Source organism: Centropristis striata, chromosome 2 (assembly GCF_030273125.1).
Source record: "Centropristis striata isolate RG_2023a ecotype Rhode Island chromosome 2, C.striata_1.0, whole genome shotgun sequence".
Lineage (NCBI taxonomy): Eukaryota > Metazoa > Chordata > Actinopteri > Perciformes > Serranidae > Centropristis > Centropristis striata.
The window spans coordinates 29,621,648-29,644,594 of NC_081518.1; the positions used below are offsets into that span (position 1 = coordinate 29,621,648).

The 22,947-nt window shown below is 40.1% G+C and overlaps 3 non-coding genes across 3 annotated transcripts; all 3 read left to right on the top strand.

Moving 5' to 3' along the window:
• The first annotated feature begins 5,493 nt into the window (after window positions 1–5,493).
• Window positions 5,494–5,566, top strand: trnav-uac (transfer RNA valine (anticodon UAC)). The gene has a single exon. It is a non-coding gene; the product is annotated as a tRNA-Val (tRNA).
• Window positions 5,567–5,772: 206 nt separating this feature from the next.
• Window positions 5,773–5,845, top strand: trnav-uac (transfer RNA valine (anticodon UAC)). The gene has a single exon. It is a non-coding gene; the product is annotated as a tRNA-Val (tRNA).
• Window positions 5,846–21,681: 15,836 nt separating this feature from the next.
• On the top strand, window positions 21,682–21,868 carry LOC131961010 (U2 spliceosomal RNA). Its single transcript, XR_009389815.1, has one exon. It is a non-coding gene; the product is annotated as a U2 spliceosomal RNA (small nuclear RNA).
• Window positions 21,869–22,947: the final 1,079 nt, after the last annotated feature.

The window sequence follows — 22,947 nt, forward strand, 5'->3', positions numbered from 1 at the left end:
TAACGCACAAAAATGATTCTGAACATACTGTAGCAGTTAAAAAGTTGCTTCCAGAGGTCCATTAAGAAATGTATATTTCCAGGATGAATGTTGCAAACAAGAACTGCTAGTAGCTTGGCTTCTGCATGGTACAATCCCATATTTGTTGTCTTAACTGTACTGATGTTTCCCTGTATGTAATAAAGAAGACTTGTGGTGCCACTGGGGATTGAATCCAGGACCTTCTGCGTGTAAAGCAGACGTGATAACTACTAGACTAAGAAACATGCTTAGTAGGCTGCAATCTAATTGAGAAACACATGTGGTTCTGAGCATAATTTAGCAATAAAATAAGCTTTATGCAGTCCTGTATACACCCTGCCTCTTGTCCAGTGTTAGCTGGGATTGGCTCTATTGGTTTGATTGGTTAAGCTTAGGGTAAGAACATCAGGTCAGACAGAGTTTGTCCGGCCTTGACTTTTGGTTGGGTGGGTATTTTCTAACATTTACCATGGCAACACTGAAAACAGGAACTGATAAAAACTCAGATTGTCAAGCAGTCCCACACATGTTGACTTCACAAGTGACATTTGCCAGGGTTTACTTAGACAAAGATGTGGCTCCACTGGGGATTGAACCCAGGACCTTCTGCTTGTAAAGCAGACGTGATAACTACTACACTGGTTTCTTGGCTTCAAACTTTCTCATATTTCAGCTAAACATTGATTAAATGTATTTGTGCATTTGAGATGTGAACATACAACGCAGTAACAGAATATTGACTTATATTTGATTAGCGCTGTCTGGTTAGACAGTTTGATCTGAGTTGCACTGGATGCTGGTCATTGTATCAAACCCCCCACAAACCTCCAAACTACCACGCTTTACTTTCAGAGCAGTTAAAGCTAAACCAACATGCACATTGACATTTAGAGAGACAACTGAACGCACACGGCTGCCCATGTCAATTTCTCCTTCTCAACTAGAATTACTGCCTTGTGTTCGTTTACCCAGCCATGATAGGAGTCATCGTTACTTCAGATTCACACAGATGTTCATCCTGGCAGCACAGAAGATCTTATAACCAACACAGTTTTCATATAACCAGCTGGTAAGAGGTCAGAGTTCTAATTCGACTGGGTATTGAACACAGGACCTTCTGTGAGTAAAGCAGACGTAATGACTACTACACTACCTGTTTGTCAATAATTCAACAAATGCATAAATACAGTTCTGAACATAATGTGTTGATGTCACGATTACCCATTTTCACAATTAATCGCGATATAAAATACCGCCAATTTCCAGAAAAGATTATGCTGGAACTATGTTGGCACATTAGTGCAACTCGCCCGTAACAAAAATAAAGTTCGACAACAGCCGCGTGTCACCACTTGTGTTGCTTTGTTTTTAGTCCGTGCAGCTGCAGACGGAGGTGACAGGAGGTAAAGCATGGAATGGGAAGAGCTTTTCCTTCTGAAAAAACATGTAAAATCATCCATGTGGGAATGTTTTGGCTACCCAAAAAAAGAACAAGGTGTCATTGTTGAAGACGGTCTGCCCAGGTGTAAAACAGGCCACAAAAAAGTTGCCGTTAAAACAGGCAATACATCAAACATGTCTCAACATCATAACCACCAAGCATTGTACGACAACGTAAAGGTAAATAGTAACTAGGTTAAGTATTGTCAATGTTTACCTAACATAACATTGAATTGGTAGAAAATACTTACCGTGTCATTTGCCATTAATTGTGTGCGACACTGATTCGCCATACAGTGCAACGGGACAAGTTAAGCCGCATCACGTAACGTTACATAAAGCTGAACATGTTTCATAGTAGTTAGTGAGTTGTCAAACAGTTTCAGTGTCACTGTGCAATGGCCTGTATAAGAAAACGCAATCTTCTTTAGGTCCTCAGTCAGTGAACATTCATCATTACCTCCTTTTGTTTCTGTATTGAGCAAAAAGTAGTAAAAGCACTATGGGATGTCCCTTTCATTTAATAGTAATTTATTTGTGGAAATGTAATTTAAAAATAAAATTAAAGGACCAAAATATTAGATACATATTTTTATCTGGCCACATAAGATTAGACAAACAAATTATTAAAATGATTTTCATATCTTATAATTTAGTATATATGATATGGATTATTATAAATTTTCTTGTACTTTTGTGGTTACTTTACATTGTTGCTATATTATTTTGTTATAAGAGCATCCAAAAAGGGAAATAAATAAAAAATAAGACCTATAAGGAGTGTTCAAATTAGTGTGAAATTAATGAATGCAAAAATAATAGTGATAATCGTAGTATTGTGATTATTTCTCTGACAATAATTGTCCCAAGAAAATCTGTAAACGTGACATCCCTACTCCATAGTGCTATTATGGAACTATAAAACCTCTTTTTCTTCAATATCTGTAATTTAATTGAGACATGAATGTGGTTTGGCAGTTATATAAGCTAGGACTGGTTATATCGGTGTGACTGGTCAAGGTTAGGTCAGCCAGAGTTGGGAAGGTCATGACTTTTGGTTCAGTATGTTAAGTGGGTGTTCTCTAACGTTTATCATGGGAACATGGCAAACATGAACACCTGGGATTTAACTGTCATACAGTCCTATATGTGTTGACTTCACTATATGTGTAGGCCTCCAGCATCTCACAGAAAGATGAAAATGTGTTGTTTCTTAGTTAGGTGTTGCAAAAAGAAACTGTTAAAGCTGTTTCTAGCCAGCATCCAATAAGGAAAAATCTGGGGATTGATCCCAGGACCTTCTGTGTATAAAGCAGACATGATGACTACTAGACTATAGAACCTCGGTGATTTGATTTTGCTTTTAAAGAGGGTGTTCAAATCTTCAGGTGCTTAATGACACCAAATAAGTGAATGTAATATTTTAATAGTCAATAGGTTTTCGTTCAAAGACTCTGAAGTTCATGAGCTATTAAGAAGATACTAGGTTTTAATATGACAACGGTGCAGAGTTCACACAGTGAGAGTACACACAGACACACAGACACACACTTGGCTACAGGAGGTTGTTTCCTGTTTAACCGCAGTAACGTTCTCAGACAGCAGCACATTAAAGAGCAGCAGCTTATCACCAGCAGCCAAACACAACCGACACACTGCTGCTGCAGCTGAAGCACAACACACTCTGTGTTCTTCAGGTGTGTGTGCAGCGGGGAAGTACCACCAGGCAACCAAACAGCCATCACACCTTGCTGTAAAGGTCTGTGGTCACTAAAACCCCCACTCTGCTTGGATCTGCAGGCCAAAAACGTCATTAAACTCTACATCAAATATAAAATGTTGAATACAAGAAGTGGACGGAGCCTCTGGGCCTGAAATGTGAAGTTAAAACGTTACGTCTTTCTAACGTCCAACAGGGGGTGAAAGAAGTTTGCATAGAAGTCTATGGGAAAATTAACCTATTTCTCACTTGACTTCTTACCTCAGTAAACATCTTTCATGTAAACATGATATTTATTTACTGCAGTATCCAGTTTGGAGTAAAAAAAAAACGATAAAGCAGTGGAGGATTTAGGGTGAGGCTATAGTATGATTGACAAGTAGCTACTATTGAGACTTGTCAATCAGGATAAAATTGTACCACAGTAAATTGTAAAATTGGGGTCACCTACGAGTTTCAGCAAAAAGACACTCTGAGAAGTGACTGTTCATTTTTTCAGGTAAGTACAATTAATTTAAGCTTTTTTTCACTAAATTAGCATCAAAATCCTGATCACACTTAACGGGAATTATGGATGCACCTTTTAATCAAGCTGGCTTGCTATCACTAGCTGGTAACTTAGTGTTTGTGTTTGTTAGTGATTGACATTTGAATTTACATGAAAGACAAACATATACTGTTAGCCTTCAGCGTTCAAGTTCTCAGTCTGATCCAACCCTCACTTCTGACTTATTTTATACAGTCTATAATGATATAATAATATGGAATATGAAAATATGAAAGAATATTAAACTGCAGTTTTTAGACACACAACTCAAACAGAAGGCAATAGTGCGTTTGTTGGGAATTATTTTTAGCGACACATTAATCCACATTCGGTCTCCTGATGAGGATCTGTGGCAGCAGGACGGTGCGTGTGGGATTTAATCCAAATAAACTTAATCATGAATGTAAAACAACCCGCTGGCTCTTTAGTAACAACAACGATAACACACACACACACACACACACACACACACACACACACACAGATCACACCATGCTTATTAAATAAATTAAATAGGTAGTTTGAGCCTCTTGGTGCTCCAGTTGGACTCTTCACTGAGAGAGAAACATGCTGCTCAGCCTTCTGTGCCCCTTCCCCTTAACACACACACATACACACACACACACACACACCCTGGCCCTCCCGCCCTCAGGGCCCCCATATGGACCCGATGGATGAGCCTTTTCAAAGCTGCTCCCACAGACACGAGCAGAAACATGGCAAACAGTGCAGTGTGTATTAATAAAACAGAGAGTTCACAGAGGCGTGTACAGCTCATATGTGTGGTTAAGAAGCTCTGATAGAAGTCTAACATAAAAATCAGCCTGGGTCTTTCATTTTGTATTACTACTAAACATCAACCAAGAAACAAAACATGCTTTAGCATCCAGAATCCTGGACCGGTTGTCGGGCGATCACAGGGCTGCATGAAGCTCATTTAATCTATTAATTTTTCTCAGAACCACATTTTAGGCATTGAGTAGATTAAAGATGGTGATGCTCAAGGGGTTCCATAGTGTAGTGGCCATCACGTCTGCTTTACACACGGAAGGAGAAGGTATAGAAAATACCCACCGAACAGAAAGTCATACCTTCCCACCTGATGTTCTCACAATAATCCTTAAAATATTGAACCATTTGAGCCAATCCCAGGACTGCATGAAGCTTATTTACCTGCTAAATTGTGCTCAGAACCACATTTATGACTCAATTAGAGTACAGATGTTGAGGGAAAATAGGTTCCGTAGTGTAGTAGTCATCAAATCTACTTTACATGCAGAAGCTCCAGGGTTCAATCCCCACTGGAAGTAGATCTCTGTCTTATTACCACCTGGCAAAGAAGCTGCAATGTTGATTACATCAGGTGGCCTTAACCTTATTAACTGCTAAATTATGGTTTTGAAATTGATGTTTTCCAGGGTCTAATAAGACAAAAATCTGGTTCCACTGGGCTTGAACCAAGGTCTTTCTGCATGAAAAGCAGACTTGATGACCTGTTAGACCCTGGAAAACAATGTAGGATTGTATGACAGTCAAATCTGAGGTTTTATGAGTTCCTGTTTGCAGTGTCCCCATGGTAGATGTCAGAAAATACCAACCAAACAAACCGATCCGAAAGTCAAACTCTGGTTTACCTGATATTCTTACCTCAACCTAAACCAATAGAGCCAATCCAGCTGACACTGGATAACGCTTATTTAACTGCTAAATGATGCTTAGAACGACAGTTGTTCCTCAATTTGATTAAAGATATGCATATGACAGCGGTTCCATAGTGTAGTAGTCATCACGTCTGCTTTACAAGCAGAAGGTCCTGGGTTCAATCCCCAGAGGAACCAGAGTTCAGTCTTTTTACCAGCTGGCAACATTAATTATGAAGAAAGGACCTCCCCAACTCTGTCTTACCTGATATTTTTACCCTAAGCTGAACCAATGAAACCAACAGAGTCAATTCCAGCTGACACTGGATGAGAGGCAGGGTCCACCCTTGACACGTCTCCTGACTATACAAGGCTTTATTACCTGTTAATTAAATTACATAAGAGGTTCCATAGTGTAGTGGTCATCACATCTGCTTTACACGCAGAAGGTCCTGGGTTCAATCCCCAGTGGAACCAGATATTTCTCTTATTATGACCTGGCACACATGACTTATAAACTCATGACCTTCCTAACTCTGTCTTACCTGATGTTCTTTCCCTAACCTGAACCAATCAAACTCTTTGTTTAGAGCCAATCCCAGCTGACACTTGACAGAGGCAGAGTACACCCTGGACAGGTCTCCGGACTACACAGAGCTGCATAAAGCTTATTTTACCGCCCATTTGTCATAGAACCACATTTCTGCCTAAATTAGATTACAGACATTGTTACAAAAGAGGTTCCATAGTGTAGTAATCATCACGCCTGCTTTACACGCAGAAGGTCCTGGGTTCAGTCCCTAGTGGAACTAGATATTTGCCTTATTACCACCCGGCAAACATCACTTTTGAAGTCAAGACCAGTCCAACTCTGTCTTACCTGATGTTCTTTCCCTGACCTGATCCAACCAAACCAGCAGAGCCAATCCCAGGTGACAATGGACAAAAGGCATGGTCCACCCTGGACAGGTCTCCGGACTATACAGGGCTGCATAAAGCTCATTTAAATACTAAATAATGCTCAGAGGTCATCATGTCTGCTTTATACGCAGAAGGTCCTGGGTTCAATCCCCAGTGGAACCAGAACTCTGTCTTATTGTGACCTGGCTGATATCTAATTATAAAGTCAACAAAGGCAGATTAGTACCACATCAAAGAAGTCCTGATCTGTGGCCAAAATGCTTTAAAAAGCTGGACTTCAGACCGGCTTTTCTCTCCAGGCTTGGTGTTATTTTACTGGTTACTGAGCAAAAAAAGGTTTACATGAACAATAAACACCACAGATTACAGGAAAGACAAGCATGACTGGCTGCAGCATTAATCTACAGGATGTGCTCTGATAGGTATCTGTGGAGGAGTGTATACGCTGTATACCACACCTCTGCTCTCAGGGAGAATATGTTCAACACTATGGTGGCTGATAGGAAAACAAAGCTGCTTTTCTCCTGATAAGTGACATGTTGCAGCTACTAGCTTTTCATACAATAGTGACAAGATCAGTGTGTGTGCATGTGTGCAGAGGCCTCGGGGGTAAACACAGCTCTGTGACAGTGTGTGTGTGTGTGTGTGTGTGTGTGTGTGTGTGTTATCTCTGCACTAACTGCTGTTCTGACGAGCTGCTGAGGGACTGAAGATACTCCAACTGTGAACATGTCCGTGTGTGATTCAATTTGTCTTTCTTTTTTTGTCTTTTCCACACAGCATGTGCATCACTTTATCTTGTATTTTTTAAGTTAGTTTTAGTTGTGGTGATGCAATCAATGTGTTTGTCCCAGAGAAACACAGCCAGAGCAGTTAAAAGCACCTTACCAGAGTCTTTAAACATTATATTCAGATGTTTTAAGTTGATGCACCAGTAAAGAATGGGGTGCTTTAAATACTGGAGTCATATATTTGGCTTGTTTGGCTCATGTGAACAGTCACTAACACACAGAATGACTTTACTCACTGTGAGCAGAAGCTAGAAACATAATCATTTAATATGAGGAGCTAATTGAAAGTGGAGCACCAGTGGAGCAGCTCTCATTAACTCTCACTGCCACATGTGATATCAAGTGTGCAATCAGCAGCATGTGCACATCACCTACCTGCAGAAGGTCACGTCCTCATCAAACAGGCCACGCTGCTCACAGAGTCTTTATCTTTCACATCTAAATATTATCTGACATCAGGAAGCATCCTATGGTCATGGTGACAGTGTCACACTGGGCTTGTTTTGTTCTCTCAGTGACCTTCTGAACACCTTCAATGGCCTAAAAAGGTTTTAATCTGGGCCAAAAGATGTAGTTACAGGATGATGCTAAATTGAAAATTAATGAAAACCTGCAGCTGTGTTAAAGCTAACATTAACCACCATAGCTCATACTGAATCAATAAAAAATGCAGTTCCTCAACTGTCCACTTGAGGCAGGCTCCAAAAGGGACATATAAAGAGAAGTGAGACAGTAGTGTCTGAGACGGAGCTATATTCATTCCTATGAAAGCTGCTCAGTTAAAGATCTTCTTCCATGTATAAAAATTCCTGGATGGATTTTCTGACTGCACTAAAGACTTCTACTTCCTGTTTAGTGCTCCAGTGACGTGAATGTGAATAAAAGGATTTAATCTTTCAGCTCTTCTAGACTTTCCAAATGTTGTCCGACCGAATGGATCAAACTCTGACAGTGAAATGAGTCATTTTGCATGTTCTGATGTTTTAATTTACAGATGCTTCTTTATCAGTGGAAGTCTGAAGTCTTTCTGGGTCCAACATCATCACGTGACGGACCCAGAAACTGGATTTCCACTGTTTTACCACCACGTCAGATCAGCATCGACGCCCGACACTCCGACTGCAGGTCTTGGCGTCAATACCTATAGACCCTCATGTAAAATACCAAACTTAAAAGCAGAAATAAACACGTTTACAAAATTAAAAGTATGGCTCACGCCAACACTGTTGTTTGTACGTCACATCTCAGACAAAATGCAACATTACATTTACAAGTTTGCCTTCCACTACATAACCAACATGGCAAACACTGAGTACAACCACAATTCTCAGTTCATGATCTGCTGGCCACTGAGCAGTTGGGGTTAAGGGCATGAGGGAGCAGCTCTTTCACTTACCCCTCTCAGATTTATCCTGAGGTAATGGTAAAAAAAAAAATGGCACATGTACTGCACTAATATAGCACTTTTCTGGTCTTTGCGACCACTCTGGAGGTAGGCATTCATTCACTCACACTGGTGGCCGAGGCTACCCTAACTGGTGCCACCTACCACCATCCAGAATTCACTCACACACCATTGGTAGAAATTTGGGGTACTAAACGATACAGATAGTTGAGAGACTGCCATGGACAGGGATCGATTCATCAACCTTCCGATCAGTGGGTGATCACTCTACCAACAGAGCCACAGCCTAGATCTGGTGGATCTGGAACGCAGACCCTCCGGTCACAAGCTCGCTCCTCTAACCTTTAGGCCAGAACTGTCAGTGTGAATCAGGATCAACTAAATAAATTTTCCATCCACTGAGATTGAAAGTTAGTCGCCCTCTGCAGTTAATTCATCCTTAAACTGTACAATCACCACCAGAAATTAGGATCTGTTGCATTTGTGCTAAAAATGGTTGTCTGAATTTCCTCATGAGCCAGTGAACACATGCACAGTGTGTGTGTGTGTGTGTGTGTGTGTGTGTGTGTGTGTGTTTTACATCAGAGAGTCATTATGTAACACTGACATCTGCTGGGAGCAGAGTGGGTGTTAGTGATGAGCTGCAGCTTCACTGCCGCTGCCGTGTGTGTGTGTGTGTGTGTGTGTGTGTGTGTGTGTGTGTGTGTGTTTATCCGTCTGTTAACTCGTGTTTGTTTGTTTTCTTCAGTCAATTACCTATACAGGCTCAGCTCCAGCACTGAACCCAACATTTGTGCAAACACTTATACAATGTTTAACACAAAGTTGTGAGAGAATTCAGTCATTTATCTAAAATAAAACCATAAAATGTGTTTGAAATTATTCATTCATTGATTGAAGCCAGTTGGCTCTGTAACAATATTAATTATTTGCTGGTTTCCTGAAAAATGTGAAATATGTCCCTAAATTATTTAATGTGAAGACTTTAAGGTCATTTATCAAAAGTGAAACCTGTCATAGTAGATGTATGACATGCAATAAACATGCCAAATGTGTTTTATATGTCATAAATTCATGTGAGCACTTTATTGCGTGTAGATTCTCCTTCTAGTTTTATGACTATAGACTGAAATAAGTTTGACTTTTTGGACTGTTGTGTAGATATAACTTAATTTTCCCCAAAAAACTGAAATTTAAAGCTGAATTACTTACAGACCGTGTGTCTTTTGTTCCATTAGTTAGTTAGAAATATTGATTATTGGAGTTTAAACACGATTTTCGATGACTTCCTATCTGCTAGTACTGTTTGGTTTCCTTCCATCTTTCAGCCTTTAAACTCTTCAGGCTTTAACATCAGAACCGTCTGTGTAACAAACAGGGGAAATGAATTTAAGTGGTATTGAATGGAGCCTCGCTGGCATGCATCTTGTCAATTTTCAGGGGGGCCGTCAGGCTGAGTTTAAGAGCTCTAAACTGGTAGACGATAAAGTTAATCCTTTTATCCATATCCTTGCCGCGGGGCGACCAAAATAAACGCTGAAATGGGAGTTGGGGAGAATCTGGGGGAAGTCTGTGTGACTGTGAGAGCAGGAACAGGGAAATGCAGATTAATGAAGATGTGAACCGTGTTTTTTATTTGACTGGGAGGTGGAAAAGTGAAGAGATGTGACTTCTGTCTAATAGGTTCCTCCCTGAAGCCCTCATGTCTCCAGTGTCGTGAGGATAAAAGAGCCTCACAGCAACACCGGTGAGGTTCGGCTTAAATTCACATCAGAGAGCCTCCAGGTAAAGAGTGAACTCCAGATAGAAGCTTTTATTACTGGAAACATTTAGGATTATGTAGGTAAACAAGTCAACAAAATACAGAACATAAGTCTGGTCTAGGCGGCAACCTCCGGGTATGAGCAGTGAGAAATTCCAACAGGGGGCGCTGAAGGCAGCTGCAGAAGCATTTGGGTCCATTCATTCCAATACAAAATGAGAAAACTTCTCACTTGATTATTACCTCAGAAATGAATTGAATTATTGAATTAATATTTCCTAATTTTGTCCATTTATTCAGACGTCATTTTTTGTCTTTCTGTTGTCATATTGTGCATATGTAGCTCAAAGATATAATCCATCTAGCTGTCAGGTTAAATTGTTTAAAATTAGTTTTAAAACTTTTTTTTTTTTAATTCCACTGAATCTACCTGTTATATTGTTTTATTGTTTCTTGTTTATATATATAAACATATGTTGTTTATATATATATAAACACACACTTTGACCCTTTCACGCTGTATTTTTACTTAGTGACAGTTTATTTGAACGTTTTGTTCATTAAAAATGTCTTGTTCAGCGTTTGGTTGGACTCACAGACACTCCAAGGAGTCGCTGTTCAGTTTTCTGAGGTAAGTAACATATACTTTGTTTTTGTTTTTTGCCATCCCAGTTAATGCTCCAATTAATGCTAACATGAATCAGTCAGGTTGAGGTGTAGAGAGACCTGTAGTCAGTGTTGTCAGATCCCTCTCGCTCCTCCACAGTCCACAAGTATAGTCTTCTCCCCATAGTGAAACACTGAACCTGATGCCTCAAACGGGCCAGAAACCAATGCGTGATGTCACGGTCACTATGTCCATTATTAATACAGTCTATGGTCTGGTCATTTAATGTGGAAATGTTGCATGTCTTTAAACAATAACTCAGTTTCCTCTGACTCTGTACAGTAGAGACATCAGATCATCCCTTGCTCTAGGGGTGTGCCATATCGTATCGTTCACGATAATACCGGTATATGTTTTTTTATGGGTATAAAAAATGCATATCACGATATTGGCAACATGCCCTACTTCTTGACAAAGTGGCGTAAGGATTTCCTATTAATTACCTAGACGTTGGCGGCCCGCCAGTCTCTTGTGCTGCTCTAACGTCACATTTCAAGCTACTGAAAGTATATCTACACTATTCATAACATAAAGTTATTTTGCGTTGTGTCTCTGCTCAGCAGTGTCTGTCACCCGTCAGTCAGTCTAAACCCCGACCCTCCTCTCGGTCCTCCTCCGAGACATGCGCACGCATTCACACACACGCACTGAATATACCGAGCTGCCCTCCCACTGCGCTTCAAAACAAGAACCTACCTGTCTGTAATGTATCAGTCCCGTCCCCTCTCTCTCTCTCTGTGCGTCTGTGTGTGCGTGAGCCGATCTAAATACTATCAACCTGTCCTGTCAGAGGTCCAAACGGTCCAAACACACTGTTGCATTGTGCCGTTCGTTAGCCGCGAGCTAACATTAGCTAACAATTAAAGTTGTTTTAATCACAAAAAGCTACTATTACTTCCTGTCGCTTCACAAATGCAGCTTTCAAAATAAGAGCACAGAATCCACCACAGAAATTACAAGAAGACTGTCAAAATAAGATGCCTTAAATAAAACATAGAAGAACCTTTATTCTCCTTTACAATAATTAATTAAAATAGGCAATGATGTGTTTGTGAGTTGTTTGCTCACATTTAGCTCTCAAAGTGGACGAGATTGATCACATTGTACTATAAAATGTACAAAATTTTCTCCCAGGGGGACCCCAGACCCCCTAGAAGGTTATTTTTTATTATTATTCGCTAATACTCAAGTAAGTAATTTTTTTGTATTTGGCAACTGTTGAGATTTGCAATTTACACTACATTTAGATTTATGATTGATTTTTATTTTGTTGTACAATTTTTATTTATTTATATGGACTACAAAATAATTTTCTATATATTTTTCAGTATTTTTGATATCGTCAAGAATATCGTTATCGCGATAATACTCTGAAATATCGTGATAATCTTTTAGGGCCATATCGCCCACCCCTACCTTGCTCTATAATAAACCTGTTCCTGTGAGTGAGTGAGCAGGTGTGACAGCCACTCGTTCATCCTGTTGGTGCAGGCGAGTCTCACCTGAGCAGCAGAGAGGCAGAATAAATCACAGCAGCGTCTCCAGACATCTACGAGCTAAAAACAGGACAGAGGAGACAGAGAGAGGCCGGCTCACTCGCTGGCTCGTCCCAGCGGAGCGCCCAGAAACATCTGAGATATCTGTGTTGCCCTGCAGAGGCTGCAGGCTGCAAACTTTCTACTGCTGCACCAACAAATGACTCGGTGCACCGTCTCTGCACAGCAACATGATGAGCTACTGACTGTTTGTTTCTTCCATCCTCTCACTTCTCAACACTTTTATGCGATCGTATGAGTGACAGTATAAAGAGGCAGGAAGTTCAGGGACAAAGAGAGATGATATGTGACAAAAACCTGCAAATAGAGAGCAAATGAAACTCCGTATTTTGTAGTCCGACCCTGAAGTTTATCTGTTAGAGTTCTTCTCTGGGATTTTGGATCATTGCAGAAAATAAACATTTCTGCTGCTGTCATGTTTTGATCAGCAGGATAATCTCCACAGATGAACTCCACTTTTATGATGTTTGAAGCATAAATACAGTTGACAGAAGTGAAATGCTAACGTGATGCTGTAGAGAAATATGAATGAGAAAAAAATGAATGAAAGTTGTGAAGATATCAGTGACAAGAACGACACTTTTTGATGGTAATTCGTGCAAAAGAACCATAACTCAAACTAAGTCTTTCAACAGGCATCTAAAACATGAAAACTTCCTCTTTTTCATCTACAGTCTGAAGCAAGAAACTCTTTAAACTACAGAACAGCTTCTTTGAACAACAGCCTCTAAAAAGAGAACTTACATACACATATCAGTTTTTAATATTAACGAACCAGCAAAAAAAGTTATGCTGCAAGACAATGTACTTATAACTCAGAAAAACTAGTCTCTGACACAGTGTTAAGGATTAATGAAAATGAGCAATTATCTGCATTATTACTGCTACCACCAGATCCTGCAGATTCTTACTGCATAACATCAGGAGAACCTCTACAACTCATCCAGAATGCAGCAGCTCGGTTGGTCTTCATTCTTCCCAAATTTTCTCACACAACACCACTCCTTCCTCCCTACACTGGTTACCAATGGCTGATACGCTTCAAGACTCTAGCACTAGCGTACTCCGCTGCTAATGGTTCAGGCCCAGCTTACATCCAGGACCTGGTCCAACCCTACACTCCTGCCCGTCCTCTCCGCTCTGCATCAGCCAAACAGCTGGCAACCCCCACCCTGCGTGGGGCAACTTACCTCAAAACCATTTCCAGACTTTTCTCTGTCCTGGCACCCAAATGGTGGAACGAGCTCCCCACTGACATCAGGACCTCAGACAGCCTGTACATCTTCCACCGCAGGCGGAAGACCTACCTCTTTCAACAATACCTCGGTTAAGTCATGGTCGCTAATAATAATAAATAAAAAAACCCTCTTATTCCTTTGCTCTTCTTCTTTAGCACATTGCTTAACTCTTATAAAGCACTCCTGTAGCAATTACAGATGGCTCTTAAAGTTATGTACTTACTTGCTTGCTGTGGTCTGAGGCTAGTACCACCAGGTTGAATGCACTTATTGTAAGTCGCTTTGGAGAAAAGTGTCAGCTAAATGACATGTAATGTAATTATGACCATTAGTAAATGCTGCTTAAAAAGTGTACATTACACAGAGCATAAAACACAGATTGAATATAACAGAGCATACACACATAGATAACACTGTTTGCACATTCCTGAGGGCGAGCAGATGCAACACAGAGACACATTCATAGAGACAAATCCAAGGTCATACACTTAAAGTAGAGCACTGAGGAACACTAGGATCAGATAGAGAGGGCCAGATAAGGAGAAATGTGTGTCATTGTATTACTTCAACAGGTGCTGACCAGAAGCTGTAACACCGATGTAACACAGATAGTCGAACATTCACATTACAAACTCTGTGTAACAGTAAGATATGCATCCTTTCTCTGAAGGTGGTTGCAGTAAACTGTCTTACAGACTGAGATTTCTGATCAGATTAAGGTCCATGTACATGCTAACTCTTTTATTACTGGCTTAATAAATAGTTAAAAGTATTTTACTCTCCTCTCGTCTGTTCTGCAAAACAAACGCGCCCTAACAATGGAGAAGTGTAGTGGGACAATTATCTAACACACCTGATGTCACAGCAACATGACACACACACAGACACACAGACACACAGACACACACACACACACACACGGAGTACCATGGGCAGAATAATCTTAGCATCAATTTTGACTTAATGTGGCGGTTTCTGTAGTTGTTTGATACAAGTCAATCTCTTTCCTGCAGACACTCAACATTTCTAAAACCTGCAAATATTCATATATATTAATTCATTGATGTTCATACCATTATATGCAACAACCTATTTAACATTTTTAACATGCCGAAATATATATTTTCCAATGTGCAATATCTGTAAATTGCAATCAGAAAAACAAACAAACCCAAAAAACACATATTAATAATAAATGCCAAATAGCAAAAATGTATATGTACATTGTGTATGTATGTAGAATGCAGTCTTATTCTTTATATTCTTATTCTGTCTTCTATATCTATGTTTCTGTATCTTGAGCTGCTGTGACGACTAAATTTCCCCACTGCAGGATAAATAAAGTCTGCTCTTATCTTATCTAGTTTTATTTGAATGAAAATGCAAGAAGAGCAAGTTCATCAGCTAATACGCAGACTTCAGACATCAGTTTGTGGGATGTTTTCTGAAACTCTGGGACACTTTTAGATCAGAAATCATGAATACTGACTCAGATTTGTGACTCGGAATAGACTGCAGCATTTAACTCGACAGATTCAGTCCCAGAACAACACTTGACGTCTGGATCCAGGTTTGATCCATTAATATGAAAGTCAGAATTGACGCTATTGTGTTGCCGTTTTCAGTCAAAGTGATGAGGTTGATGTTATTCCTCATTAATAACCCACAAACATCTTCACACTGTTTCCCTGTTGAATTAGCTGCAGATTGATGCTCTTGCCCTAAAAGCAGTATTGTTAGCAGATGACCAATGGTGTGTTGTGTGCAGGGAGGGTGTGTGTGTGTGTGTGTGTGTGTGTGTGTGTGTGTGTGTGAGTGTGTGTGTGTGTGTGTGTGTGTGTGTGTGTGTGTTATCATTAATATCTCCCCGGGCTCGAGGCCCCTCGGACCCGGAGCGAGCAGCAGCAGCAGCTCCAGCTCATCTTTATCTTCCTGGACGGAGCTGCAGCTTGCCGGCCAGCTGAGAATCCATCACAGCTATTATTACCAGAGACTCTAGCAGAGCATCCATCACACACACACACACACACACACACACACAGAAACACACAAAGACACACACATACAGAAACACACAAAGACACACTCACACACACACACACACACACACACACTCACACACACACAATACCAACAGAGGACCATGTTTTTTCTGGTCACGACGAACTTAGAAAACACTAAAATAAAATTGATTTTTTTTTCATGATATCAATTAAATTAAACTTGTTTTTCCTTTCTTAAAAAAATATCAGGAGGGGACTTGTACTCCTGACTTTGTCTACCTGTTAAAGAGGGGATCTCTGTGTCCTGCAGTTAAATTGTCTGTAGACTCAAACTGATATATGTGTTTCTTGAGACTAATACAGGTTTTAGAGGGGAAATATTCACAGATCACCATGTGGCAGCTGATATTGTGAATGTTTGGGGCTGAAATGAGCTTATGCACTCAAAAGGCTGCTTTCTTTAAACACATTAGTTTATTAGTAATGCATTGTATAATGTACAATATTCTTTCATAAAGAATTAATTAAAACTGAAATAATTTACTAAATAAACATTAAATAAATAAATAGAATAAATAGCTGTATGACATCATGTGAAAATCACCCCAAGCTAAATTTTCTACATTATACGTTCTGTAAAAAAGTTCCATATCAGCACTTATTAGAAACATATACACCAATATGATATATCTGATATCTGATAGGAGTTTCTCTCCACTTTAACTGACTAATCATGTGTTCATTTGATCAATTATTTATTTAATTAATAATTTCCTCACTAACACACTCTGCATGTGATTCTGTTTTCTTCCTTCAATGAAATTCAAGGTGAGTATGTGAGTACTGCCTGCAGCAAGGCATGATGGGAGAGAGACGTCTGTCTGTCTGAGGATACATCTAGTCTGCTTGACAGGCAGACGCTGTGTCTCTCTCTCTCTCTCTCACACACACACACACACACACATGCACACAAACACACACAACGATAGCTTTTTTTTCATGGTGTCAATTTTTTCCTCACTGAACTCTGGGTGACTCGTATTTTCAATGTTAGTCTCCGTCATAATGAGTTCACCTCTCCATCAACCCAGAGGGGGAACCTGTCTGTGTGTGTGTGTGTGTGTGTGTGTGTGTGTGTGTGTGTTTTAGGCAGGGGAGAACATTTTTCAATATATGATCATAACATGCAGATTTCTGCAGGTTAAGTGCTTCAGATCGCAGCATGGATCAATGGAGCGACTATGTCATCACCTGCTGAGGACAGATTTTACAGTATTTAGTTTTTTACTATAGTTGTTAATAAACCTGTTAATTTTTTTATGTTTTTAAATCATCATATCAGATGTTTTTTCTGGCTTTTATAACATTATATTTTTTCCCTTTTTTGTTTCAGTGAGTTCTCTTGGAAAATATTGGGAAACAAAATGATGTTAATGTGTTCAGAGTTCCCACAGTGAGACAGAAACAGACGTAAAAACACTGTTAACCTCTTAAAACCCTCCTGCACAGGTAGGTTTACAGGTAGGGGAAGGATTAGGAGTAGTTTAAAGGTTTATAACAGAAGAACTGGAAGGACAAGGCCTCATTTGAAAAGACACATCTTCTGGTTTCTGCAGTTGTGCTAATTTAGCGGTAAAAACACCAAACACCGAAACTATGAGACAAAAAGAGGTTAAAGGTGGTTAAAAATCTCTTTGTATATTTATATTAGTGCCTTGTGTACCGTTTAATAGATCTGTTAGTGAGAGATATGTCACAAAGTGTGTTTCTGTATTACATCGGTGAGATCCCCCAGCAGTGTTGTAACAGCACACATGGCTGTCTCTGTCTGCAGCGTCTGTACTGCTAATTCATCTCAATAAAATCTGAATCATCATTATTATTTAACATCAGAAGGATCTATGATTCATTCTTTCATTCATAACGCTCACGTTGTCTCTGACTATACGAAGTGCTGCACAGCTCAGGATCAAATGAAACGATAATAAACTGGGAGAAGATGCTCAAATGTAAAAATAAAAAAATAAAAAAATAAATGATACAATGCATCACTCATAACTTAAATTAAGATGGAACTGTGCCTTGGACAACCTCAAACCTCATGCAAATCATATGCATTGCACATTCTTCCTTTATAAACACAGTATATGTGTGGGGAAAAGGCGTATACATGCATGTGTTCTGTGTGTGCACGTCCTTTGCACATCTGGCTGCAAAACTGTAACTGATCTTATGAAACTCTCAGCAAGACAGAAAATCAGGATTATAAAATGAATCAATTCTCTTTATAAATCAAAGTTATTCTTCAGTGAAAAAGTTTAAAAGCTGAAACATTCTGCCTCTCGTCTGTGTGCTCTTTACTGTTTTTTCTCTCGTCTGCCTGGAAGTTCTTTGTCTTGTTTATCTGCCAGTTCTCATCACTTTCTCTGAGTTGTTTAACAGTCCAACATGAGTGTGTAATATTAAACACATGAGCAGCTGCTGTGGTCAGTGATGTGGACGAGAGGCTGCAGGAGATCCCAAACAGCCTGATTAACTCCTCATCCTCGGCTTGGGATGAAGCTCGGCCGACTGAAGAATGAGCTCGCTGTTTGTTCTGCAGCCGCGGGAGGTCGGTGACGGAGACAGCGGGGCCTCGACAAACACCAAGAGAGGAGAGGGAGCTGTCTGTCGGTTAGTCAACACAAAGACTGAGGACAAAAAGAGAAAATCTAGAAACAAACCCTGCACTTAAAAACACTTGAAATGATCTGAAGAGGAATATAACAGACTGACTGATGATTGGACTGGTGAGAAATCTGGGTGAATGAAAAGAGTCACAAGTCAAAACTTAAGTAAGTCAGGGACTAGGAGTCAAAGTCAGGGACTAGGAGTCAAAGTTAGGCACTAGGAGACAAACTCAGGGACTAGGAGCAAACTCAGGGATTAGGAGACAAAGTTAGGGACTAGGAGACAAAGTCAGGGACTAGGAGACAAAATCAGGGACTAGGACACAAATTCAGGGATGAGAACAAAATTTAGGGACTAGGAGACAAAGTTAGGGACGAGGACACAAAGTTCGGGACTAGGACAAACAACAGGGACTAAGACACAAAATTAGGGACTAGGACAAAAATGAGGGACTAGGAGACAAAGTCAGGGACTAGGAGACAAAGTCAGGGACGAGGACAAAAGTAATGAACTAGGAGATAAAGTCAGGGACTAGGACAAAAGTTAGGGACTAGGACAAAAGTCAGGGACTAGGAGACAAAGTCAAAGACTAGGACACAAAGTTAGGGACTAGTATAGACAAAGTCAGGGACGAGGAGACAAAGTCAGGAACTACGACACAAAGTTAGGGACTACGACACAAAGTCAGGGACTAGGAGTCAAAGTCAGGGACTAGGACACAAATTCAGGGATTAGGACAAAATTTAGGGACTAGGAGTCAAAGTTAGGGACTAGGAGTCAAAATCAGGGACTAGGACACAAAGTCAGGGACTAGGACAAAAGTTAGGGACTAGGAGGAAAGTTAGGGACAAGGAGTCAAAGTCAGGGACTAGGACAAAATTTAGGGACTTGGAGACAAAGTCAACTACTAGGACACATGCGAGGGACTAGGACAAAAGTTAGGGAATAGGACACAAAGCCAGGGACTAGGACAGAAGTTAGGGACTAGGACACAAAGTTAGTGACTAGGATACAAAGTCAGGGACTAGGACAAAAGTTAGGGACTTGGAGACAAAGTTAGGGACTTGGAGACAAAGTTAGGGACTAGGAGACAAAGTCAAAACAGGTTAAAAACGTGAAAACAGGTTCCACAGCGGCACCAACTCTCTGCTGGTCTTGCCAGCTTGGTCAGGGGCTGGTGGCGGGGTTATCTGATGAGCGAGCATGCCAACATTAGCGCGCTTTCATTAGCGTTCTATCATTAGCGTGCTGGTGCTAACCTTAGCAGGTAATCAATATCGTGCTGACGTTAGTGGGCTAGCGAGACCAAGACCAACTCGGTGCCGTTGAGAGAGATCAACTTAAATAGTTATCATTCACTTATTGAATTTGTTTAACAGCAATGTGACTGATAAAGCGAGCTATCGGGCTAACGTTAGCGGGCAATCGTGCGGACTATGGTTTCCTCCATGTTTCAGCCTTCAGTACATCATGATGTTCATTTAGTTGATTATGATTCATTTAGAGTCAATTTAAAATGCTGATGCTGCATGCTAAAACAACAACAGGTTACTGTCAATGTGAAATATATTCCAAATTTGCCAAATCAAAACCAAAACATTTAAACAACTTTTATGCTTTATGTCGTCAAGTGATTGAGTTGAAATGAAAAGAAACTTAATTAACCGAAGTTTCTGTTTCTTCAAATAGATGTTAGTCTGCTTTCTATGCTGACGTCAATGCACGGCAATGCAGCAACACACACACACACACACACACACACGGTGCAGCCGGCCCTCAGATGTGAGGATCAGTGGAGTTTCTGTCACAAACACTCTCTGTTAGCGTGACGGCAAATTGCTTTAATGAGGGGGGTTTTCTGAGTGTTCTTGTGTTCTTTTGGATTTAAATGTGTGTGTGAGATCATCGTTTCCTGCTGAGAAACTGGAAACACATCAGAGTGTTTAAACTGCTGAGTTACTGACATCAGAGCAGCAGAGAGTCAACCTGCAGCAGATATGCAGAATGTTTTATTCTAATGATATTATTGGATAATTATTAAAATGCATTTCTGTAAGTAGGGCTAATTTTAACTACTTACTAGTTTCTTATACTGTTATATTGTTTATTTATTTATTTTAAAAAGCGTTATCACTATAAATAGATCATGTTTTTATGTTAAATCTCGACCTGAAAAGTAACTAAAGCTGGCAGCTAAATGTAGTGGAGTAAAAAGTGCAATATTTACCTAAAGATGTAGTGGAGTAGAAGTATAAAGTTACATAAAATGGAAATACTTGAGTAAAGTACAAAACTTAAAGGGGTAAAGCCCTATTCCAAAACAGTTTGGACGTTGTTTAAAATGCATAATCCTTTAATGCTCTAATGTTACATTTTCCTGCTGCAGATGTTTCTGGTTGTGTTCATTTGAAATACTTTATTTCCTAGGTAGTTTAATCTGCAGTAATCTGAAGTATTCAGATTACTTTACTGCAGTAAAAGTACCAAAGTATCAGCATCAAAATGAAAAAGTAAAAGTACATGTTAATACGAAGCTGTGAGCTTTTACTGTCACCATCTGAAGTCAAATACTCGTCTTTTAATCCGTGCATCCTGTTTATCAGGCAGCTGACTACAGAAACAACATAATGAAGCGTGTTTATATCTCACCCGCAGCTTCTTCATGAACACAGTGAATCAGTGGCAGGTTCCCAGATATCACCATGAATCACACACTTCAGTTCCAGGAAGCTTTATTTTTTATTTTTCCCCTTCTGGCTCCAGTTAAACACGCTCTCCCTGGTTTGAAGTCCAGAACCTGCCCCCACATGTGGCATTGTTCAGAGACACACACACACTGAAACACACACACTGAAACACACACATGTCCGTGTTGAGGCTGGCCCATCCATCAGGGGACTCAACGGAGGAAAATCAATGTGTGAAGGACAGAGAAGAAGAAGAAAGCCTCAACAAGGGAGAACAGAGCTGCAGGCTCATCACTTCTGTCAGTGATGCATTAAAACAACATAACACATGACGCTCAGGTGAACAGGATGCACCTGAACGCATCGCAGTGTGCAGAACACACTGAAGTGATTATCAGCTGATCAGGACACACAGCTCCAGTAATCTGATGAGTTAGACTGTGGCTGTGTCCCAATGTCAAGGATCCTTCCTTGGTAGGATCCTCCCTTCAGAGTCGGGTCCTCCGAAGGCAAGGCAAGAGTCCTTCCTTTGACTGGTGTAATGCACAAATGGAGCAGCCTTCAGAGTGTGCAGCTTTGCATCATTGTGTAATTGGACGTCCTGCTTAACTTCAGCGCCGCTCTCGGCCCTTTGGCTAAGATCAAGTGTAGTATCTGTTCTTATCAGTTTAATAAAAAATAAATAAATAAATTCAGCGTCGCAATTTCAAAATCAGTTCACGACATGAATGTGTCTTTGGCATCAGCACTCTGACACATATTTGTGAAAATGGAAGAAGATGCTTTAAGGTTGAATCTCCACGATTTATCAAGTAAAAACCATAAAGTGGATTAAACCTGAATATTTAACTGATCCTGGCTGAATTCGGCCGCTACTTAGTGCCATGAAAGCAGCGGCGCATAATTCATCATGGAAATATGTTATGTGATAACATTCAGTGTAAACTGAAAATATCTACATATTTAAATGCATATTGCGCCGCCGGCGTCACTGTTTCTACGCTCGCCATTTTTAAATCTCCCGGTAGACCAGTGTGCGCAATGCTTTATGGGTAGTCGGAGCGCACGGAGGATACACACATGCATCCTCGGAATTTGGGCAAAAGAAGGACTCTGTCCTCCGGAGCATCCTCGACATTAGGACAGTCCTTCGGCGGATGTCGATGACGTAGTGTCCTTCAAATCCAGCCGTTTGAGCATCCTTCCTTGACTTTGGGACACAGCATTTGTTGAGATTGGAGTCACTTCCCTGTTGTTTTTAGGGGTTCTACATGAATCTCTGCTGTCAATAAACCGCTGTAAAATGGTATAACTGTATAACTCCCCTTCCTGCAAGGAGGAAAGCTAACATATCGGACTAACTAATATTAACATCATGTGCAATAGCCTACAATATTCAACACCAGAGACTATATTATGTTCATTATCATGTGTAATTTATCTGTTTATTACATCCTGCCATGTCATCTGCAGTCTACCCACTTTACTCCTTAGACACTTATATTACATTGTTATATTTATATTCATATTTATATTATATATTGTTACCTATTTTGTTCATTGTTTTTTTATATTATCCTATATTGTGATTGTTTTTGTAACGTTGGAGCAATTTTGAACCAGACATGCCCCCGGACCCGTCGGATTTAGTGTTTTAGGGATTTATTTTGTTGTACGATTATTTATTTATACAGACTAAAATATCATATTTTTCAGTATTTTCTAATATCATCAAGAATATTGTTATCGCAGAAATACCTTGAAATATCGTGATATTCTTTTAGGGCCATATCGTCCACCCCTGATCTGTAGTATACACCCTAAAAAAAACCTGTAAACAGCAGTGAACAACTGCTAAAGTTAAGTAAAAGTTATTTAA